Raw genomic sequence first — 8,842 nt, forward strand, 5'->3', positions numbered from 1 at the left:
TCTCCTTAGACCGTAATCACCTTTCCAAGGTGTTTAAGTGCCCTAAACACCTTCCTATGCCCCTAGAAGTGACTAGAACCTTACATGCATGAGTTAGAGCCACCAAACAACCAAGGAAATGGACCAATATGAGTTTACTACCATAAAATCATGTGTTTACGGTCGTAAACTCCTCAAGGGGTATCCATAGGCTGTAAACTCCTTTAGTGGTCCATTTTGAAGCCTTAAACCCTTCATAAGCCCTAAAATTGAACCTAGCCTAATGCCACAAGTGTTATAAGACCTTAATGCATCAAAGAACAAACCATCCATGAGTTTACGGCCGTAAACTCATGGGGTTAAGGTCTTAGGGCCGTAAACTCTATAAAGAGTTTACTCTTGAAGAGTAAACTCCCTATCTAGGCCATACACACCCTTAGATGTTACCTGGGACACTTCTAGCACTTGTAGCAAAGTGTTTTTATGACGTATGACATCCTTACTTGCTTAATTAGTTATTAAATGACTAATTGGATACTTAAATGTATCATTACATGTTAAATAGGATTCGCGTGTGTGGTCAAGTCCTCACTTGACACTTAGCATCCTATACTAGCACCTTCACCTGATCCACTTACAGCAGGTGAGTTCATACCCCTGAATTAACCTTTTAAATGTTTTTACATGCTTTTATGGGGGGGGGGGGGGAATACAAGTTAAACATGGCATTTATCATATCAATCACATGTGATTGATAACCCGCATGACCCGAAAGGCGTTTGCTTTTCATGCCTTTGCCAACATTGCAGAGTTCCCTCATCCTCATCCACGGGTTGATCAGGACTTAGTAGAATTTTATCTGAGGGCAGCTCAACCCCAATACCAAACTTGGAGCACTCAGAAAATTGTCAATGTTCGGGTCCTAAAGCCGTTCAGGGAAGGTAACTTTACCAACGTTCGGTTCAAGGTACTACGGGGATCTGCCAAGACCGAACATGCCATCTCACTTGCAGATCTTCCCAACCTTAATCCCCATGACTGGATTATCTTGCACAACATTCTTCTTACAAACGAAGCAGAATATGGTCCGATCATCGACCACTTTAAGAGGATGCTTGTTTGCTATGTCATGGAAGTTGCTTTGATGGATTAGGAGATAGCGAGCATATTCAAGAAGAAGCCTACCATATCTCCTGTTGGCTCTGCCAGTGATCTCAACATGATGCAGATGGGGAAGATTGACCCAAAGAGAAACTCCGTCATGTTTACCAGGAACGAAGGACAGAAATGTCTTTTCGCCTTGGCAGACAAACATCTCTACACCACTGCCTGTTTGGAACACGTTTTAGGGATCATCCATCGATGCAAGCAGAACACAGCGGATGATGTAAAGTACTTTGATGATATGATTCAATGGTACATTCGGTTCAGACAGACTATCCTTGCCCTTATCCCACGTCTGTTTGATACAACAAAGAAGGTTCCCACTGCTGGCCCAAGCAAGAAGAAGAAGTAGTCTCGCTACAATTTGACGCAAAGGGGGAGATTGTTGGGTCGTATTTTGTGATTGCGTCTATTGGGCTCGTTAGATAGTTCAATATATATCTACGGTATGGGGTTGTCCATCCGTATGTTTTGTAGGGTTTAGTATAAATAGATGCTTGCATGCATCCTAGAACGTAATGATTAGTAGACGATTAGTATCGATTAGTAAAGTATTGTTCAGAAATATCATCGTTCTTATTTTGTAACCCTAGCATCCTCTACAGTGGAAGTTCTTAGTCGAGCTCTGCTGAGGATCGAGTAGTCTAATCATTCGACACATTCCAATTCATACTTGTGTTTCGTTTTTATTATCTTTACGTTCATCATTTACCTGTTACAAAGATCTAATCGATCTAAGAGTTAATTTATAACTCATCAATTTGTATATACTAAATTGATATAATGTATTGATTATTTTGAATTATATGATAATATATAAATTTATTATAACTTCTTAATCTCAATCGTTTGAATGACTTCCACCTGCGAGTTACACATGAATAAAATTAAATATAATATATGATTTGATGTTATTTATAGTTATTTTTATTGTTAATTAATTTTTTAAAATTTATTTGCTTAATATTTTAATTTCTATCATTATAATTATTTAAAACATCAAACATTGTTTTTTTCATTTTAAAGCTAACAATATAATCATTTATATAGAGTTGTTTTTAACTCTTGTTATTGTAAGTTATTTTAAGCTACTTATTTAAAAACTTTTAACGATTATAAAAATATATTTAAGAAATATTTTAGTTAAATTGAAATTACAATTTAGTTTTTGCTTTTATCACTACAATTTATCACTTTTAACTATTTATAAAATATTCTTTAGTTTTTTTAAATGGAACTGAAATTTATATTTGAGTTAACATTGTAATGCGCAGAAACACCTATATAATTGAAGTCTTTACAAATATATATTTTTTTAAAATATAACACTAACGTTGTTGTAACGACCCGTTCCCGGTACGTTAATTCATTGGTAATTGTTGTAAGTTTTCAAGAGGGACTCGGCGAGTTCTAGCCTGACTCGCCGAGTAGGGTCGCGACTTCGAGCACGCGTGAGCCGGGGACTCGGCGAGTCCATATCCCTGACTCGGCGAGTCCATCCGTCTGGGTGAAACCCTAAATTCCCGGGGTTGCCCACTATTTAAACCACCTTATAGCCCCCATTCTCGCCTCCCTCACCCTGAGAACACAGTGAGAGAACCCTAATCCTCCCTTGAGAGCTTATAAGTGTTTTGGTGCCATTTTGTGAAGGTGTGAAGAAGGAGAAGAAGAAAGAAGCAAGGAGAAGAGTTGTAGTGCAAGGATCCAAGGGCAAATCTGAGTTAATTGAGGTATTTTTGGAGTTCCCTTCTTGTTATATGCTTTAAACTTCCATTAGAGCTCTCCTAAGAGCTAGTTGATGCTTGTTCCAAGCCTTATGTTTGCATGAATGTCTTAATAAGTCGAAATATCTTTGGATCTGAATGATGGGGTGTTGTAGAGCCCAGATCTACTGTCTTTTTGGAGCTACTTTGCATATTAACCATAGATCTACCCATTTTATGCATCTTTTAGCCTTATTTCCCTTATTCATGAGGTTGTACACGTAAAGTTGGAAACTTTACGTGGTAAATCAGCTTACTGGACCCAGATCTATCAATTGTATGTGTTGGATTCAAACAAAATCGAGTAAAAATCAGTTGCATGGTGGCAACTCGGCGAGTCGGGAAGAACGACTCGGCGAGTTGGGTCGCGAGTTCCCGATTCCTTCATTTTTACCAGTGTCGAGTGAACCCAGTGAGCTAGAGAGGGGACTCAGCGAGTTGAGGGTAAACTCAGTGATGGAGGGACTCGGCGAGTTGTTCATCAACTCGGCGAGTCCAAGGCAATCTCCTTAAGATCAAGAACAACTCGTCGAGTTTGTTCATCCGGCTCGGCGAGTCGGATGAAGATTGTCTGAGTTCTTGGATCAAGAGGGTACTCGTCGAGTCGATGCCAGACTCGGCGAGTAGCAGCGAGTAAGAGTGAAAAGTGAGAGTAAGACTCGGCGAGTCAGCCCAAAAGAGAATTGACTTTGACCGAGGGTAAAAGAGTCATTTTACCCCAAGCGCAGTGTTTAGTATTTGATTGAGTGTGTTTATGGACTTGTAGCCGAGGAGATTCAGGAGCAGCCGTCGTTAGCTTCCCGAGCCACACACTCAGCAACCAGCTTACGAGGTGAGTTTCCTTCCAGTAGGAACGGGTCTAAGGCCACAATGCCGGCCCGTTCAGTTAGCAGTAGTTTCCGGATTTAGGTCCGATGCAGTAGTTAGTATGTTCGATGCCTTCGTGGCTCGAACAGGATTTGTGTGCTATGTTTTATGCGTCAAGTATTATGTGTTCCGGACTACGGCCCGATGTAGCATGTCGTATATGTGTTATGCTAGTTGATGTGTTATGCTATGCCATGTTCAGTCAGTCAGTTCCGGACTTCGGTCCGATGCAGTTAGTTCCGGACTTCGGTCCGATGCAGGGGACAAGGTCCCAGTCAGTTCCGGACTTCGGTCCGATGCAGTTAGTTCCGGACTTCGGTCCGATGCAGGGGACAAGGTCCCAGTCAGTTCCGGACTTCGGTCCGATGCAGTTAGTTCCGGACTTCGGTCCGATGCAGGGGACAAGGTCCCGATCAGTTCCGGACTTCGGTCCGATGCAGTTCCCGGGCTTCAGCCCGATGCAGTGGGCAAGGCCCAATATGTGTTTATATGTTATTGTATGGTATGTGGTAGTTTGGGGGAGCTCACTAAGCTTCGTGCTTACAGTTTCAGTTTTGGTTTCAGGTACTTCCGCAAGCAAAGGGAAGAGCTCGGGGTGACGGCATCGCACACACCGCAGCTTTAGCTTTTAGCCTGAGATTGATTTAGTTTGTTTGATTTGCCGTAGTATGATACAGTTTCCGCACAATGTTTTCTATTATGTTGGATTACGTCACGTATGGTTTTATTATATGACACTCAGATTATGGTTTTGATTATATCGAAAAACGAATTTTTTTGGGTCGTATTTTTGGGTCATTTCAAGTGTGAAAGTGGGTTAGATCTGATCCCACATCAGCTGGGAAGGAGAACTAAGCATTCCTTATAAGGGGTGTGGATACCTTCCCTATCACAACGCGTATTAAAGCCGTGAGGGCAGCAGATCCCATAAGAACTCTGCAGTTAAGCGTGCTCGGGCGGGAGTAGTACCAGGATGGGTGACCCCCTGGGAAGTCCTCGTGCCGAGTGGCCCAAAGCGGACAATATTGTACAATATTGTGATACGTGCCAGAGGGGGATGTTACAGTTGTTGTTAAATTTGATATAATAAATCGTATATTAATTTGATATAATATATTGACTATTTTGAATTATATGATAATATAAAAATCTATTATAACGTCATAATCCCATTCGTTTGAATGACTTCTACTCGCGAGTTACACATCAAAAAAAATTTAATATTATATATGGTTTAATATTATTTATAGTTGTTATTTTTAACTAATTTTTAAAAATATATTTGCTTAATGTTAAATTTCTATCATTATAATTATTTAAAATATCAAACATTATTTTTTGATTTTAAAGGTAACAATATAATTATTTATATAGAGTTATTTTTAACTATTGTTATTATAATTTATTTTAAGCTACTTATTTGAATTTTTTTAACGATTATATAAATATATTTAGGAAATATTTTAGTTAAACTGATATTACAATTTAGTTATTGCATTTATCACTTTTAACTACTTACAAAATATTATTTGTTTTTTTAGTGGAACTGAAATTTATATTTAAGTTGACACTGTAATGTTATATTTAAATTAACAATTTAAGTATTTTGTCCAAACTGTTCAAAAATTGTAGCTTTAAACTGATGATGGTTTACATGCAACAACATTTTAAATCTAATAAATTAAGTATAATATGTTAAAATTTAAAGACATAACTTTATAAATAGAAGTAAAGATATTATTTTAAAATTGAAATTTAGTCTATTTATGATTACACTTTAGGTTTGATATTTATTTAAACTTATTAACCAACTTACAATCATTATTAAAAAGACACTACAATTTATCACTTTTAATTATTTATAAAATAATCTTTGGGTTGTTTAAGTTAAATAAAATTTATATTTAAGTTGAGCCTATAATGTTATATTTTAATTAATAATTTAAGTATTTTATACAAATTATTTAAAAATTATACATTTAAAATGATAATGGTTTACATTCAACAATATATTAAAACTAATAAATTGAATATAATATGTTAAAAGTTAAAATATAAGTAGAATTAAAGATATTATTTTAATATTAAAATTTAATTTATATATGAATACACTTTAGATTTGATATTTATTTAACCTAATTACCAATTTAATTATTATTATAAAGAAATTGAAAAGTCATGGGAGTTTCAAATGAATGTGGTGAAAGAAAAAAAAGAATGGGGGTTTCAAATGCATGAGATTCAAGAAAAAATGGTAGTTTTATAAGTATGTATGATATATATATATATATATATATATATATATATATATATATATATATATATATATATATATATATATATATATATATATATATATATATATATATATATATATATATATATATAGTTATAAAGCTAGCATTTTTTCTTGAATCTCATGCATTTGATACCCCCATTATTTTTTTCTTTCACCACATTCATTTGAAACTCTCATCACTTTTCAAGTTCTTTATAATAATAATTATAATTTGGCAATTAGGTTAAATAAATATCAAATCTAAAGTGTATTCTAATTCTGCTTATAATTTTTTTTTAACTTTTAACATATTATACTTAATTTATTAGCTTTAATATATTGTTGGATGTAAACCATTATCGTTTTAAAGGTATAATTTTTGAACAATTTGTATAAAATACTTAAATTATTAATTAAAATATAACATTATAGGCTCAACTTAAATATAAATTTTATTTAACTTAAACAACCCAAAGATTATTTTATAAATAGTTAGAAGTGATAAACAGTTTTGTCTTTCTAATAATGATTGTAAGTGTGTTAATAAGGTTAAATAAATATCAAACATAAAGTGTAATCATAAATAGACTAAATTTCAATTTTAAAATAATATTTTTACTTCTATTTATAAAGTTATGTCTTTAAATTTTAACATATTATACTTAATTTATTAGATTTAAAATGTTGTTGCATGTAAACCATTGTCAGTTTAAAACTAAAATTTTTGAACAGTTTGGACAAAATACTTAAAGTTTTAATTTAAATATAACAATACAATGTCAACTTAAATATAAATTTCAGTTCCACTAAAAAAACCAAAATAATATTTTGTAAATAGTTAAAAGTGAAAAATTATAGTGATAAATACAAAAACTAAATTGTAATATCAATGTAACTAAAATATTTCCTAAATATATTTATATAATCTTTAAAAATTTTCAAATAAGTAGCTTAAAATAACTTATAATAACAATAGTTAAAAAATAACTCTATATAATAATTATAATGATAGAAATTAAAACATTAAACAAATAATTTTTAAAAAAATTAGTTAAAAATAACAACTATAAATAATATTAAACCATATATAATATTTAGCTTTATTGATGTGTAACTCGCGAGTAGAAATCATTCAAACGATTGAGATTATGACGTTATAATATATTTATATATTCTCACATAATTCAAAATAGTCAATATAATATATCAAATTAATATACGAATTATTATATCAAATTTAACAACGACGTTAGTGTTATATTTTAAAATATATATATATTTGTAAAGACTTCAACTATATAGGTGTTTTTATGCATTACAATGTCACCTCAAATATAAATTTCAGTTCCATTTAAAAAAACTAAAGAATATTTTGTAAATAGTTAAAAGTGATAAATTGTAGTGATAAAAGCAAAAACTAAATTGTAATTTCAATTTAACTAAAATATTTGTTAAATATATTTTTATAATCGTTAAAAGTTTCCAAATAAGTAGCTTAAAATACTTACAATAACAATAGTTAAAAACAACTCTATATAAATGATTATATTATTAGCTTTAAAATAAAAAACAATGTTTGATGTTTTAAATAATTATAATGATAGAAATTAAAATATTAAGCAAATAAATTTAAAAAAATTAATTAACAATAAAAACAACTATAAATAACATCAAATCATATATTATATTTAATTTTATTCATGTGTAACTCGCGGGTAGAAGTTATTCAAACGATTGAGATTATGAAGTTATAATAAATGTATATATTATCATATAATTCAAAATAATCAATATATTATATCAATTTAGTATATACAAATTATTATATCAAATTTAACAACAACGTTATTGTTATATTTAAAAAATCATATTTTTTAAAGACTTGAACTATACAGATGTTTCTGCGCAACGCGCAGGCATTCGCCTAGTATATATGATGTTGATGGTGGTGTAAAGTAGCACACAAAGCATTAACTAGCAATGAAAAATTAATAGGACAATAGGGTTGTCGAAGTAGGGTTAAAGATTACTTATTTAATAAACTCCCTTCGTAAACGCATTTATTTAGAATTAACTGTTTTTACATTGAAAACTTTACTCCATATTTAATTCTCGTTAACTTTTTTATCATTTGATTTACTTATCTAATAACAAACCTTTTTAATAACAATGTAAATGAACTTTTTTATACGATACTATAAAAACAAAATATCAACTCGACAAATGAAATTTCTAAGTGCATCAAAATTTAGAGTTAGATGGAGATATGAATGGGAGGGGTTTTTTAACCTTTTTAGTCCTATACTTTCTATTATTTATAGACAAAATTGCAAAAATGGTCCCTGTGGTATGCATTTTTTTGGGTTTTAGTCCAAACCCCGACTTTTTTGGTTTCGTGGTCCTTTTGAGCTAGTTTGGTTGCGGATTTGGTCCCTCGGTAAACTGAAATGACTTTAATACCCTTGGGTATTTATTTTCTATTTCTAAAATCATTTTTTTAAGTTTTAATAATTATTTATTTATTTTAATAATTAAAAAATGAAAGGGCTCTCTCTCTCTCTCTCTCTCTCTCTCTCTCTCGTCCTTTTCACAAAACAAGAAATTAAAAATCAAGAAGTATTCACCCCTTTTATCTTCCGGTCTTCAAGAAACAATCAAACCAAAAACTAAGAAGACGTCTAGAATCATATCCATCAACAACAAGCATCTGATTTCTTTTTTGAAAATAATCGTTCCTACCATCATAAATCTGATTTCTCCCTTCTCAAACACTCGATTCATACAACATAGA

The sequence above is a fragment of the Lactuca saligna genome, chromosome 9 (genome assembly GCF_052625555.1).
Source record: "Lactuca saligna cultivar CGN05327 chromosome 9, ASM5262555v1, whole genome shotgun sequence".
NCBI classification, from domain to species: Eukaryota; Viridiplantae; Streptophyta; class Magnoliopsida; order Asterales; family Asteraceae; genus Lactuca; species Lactuca saligna.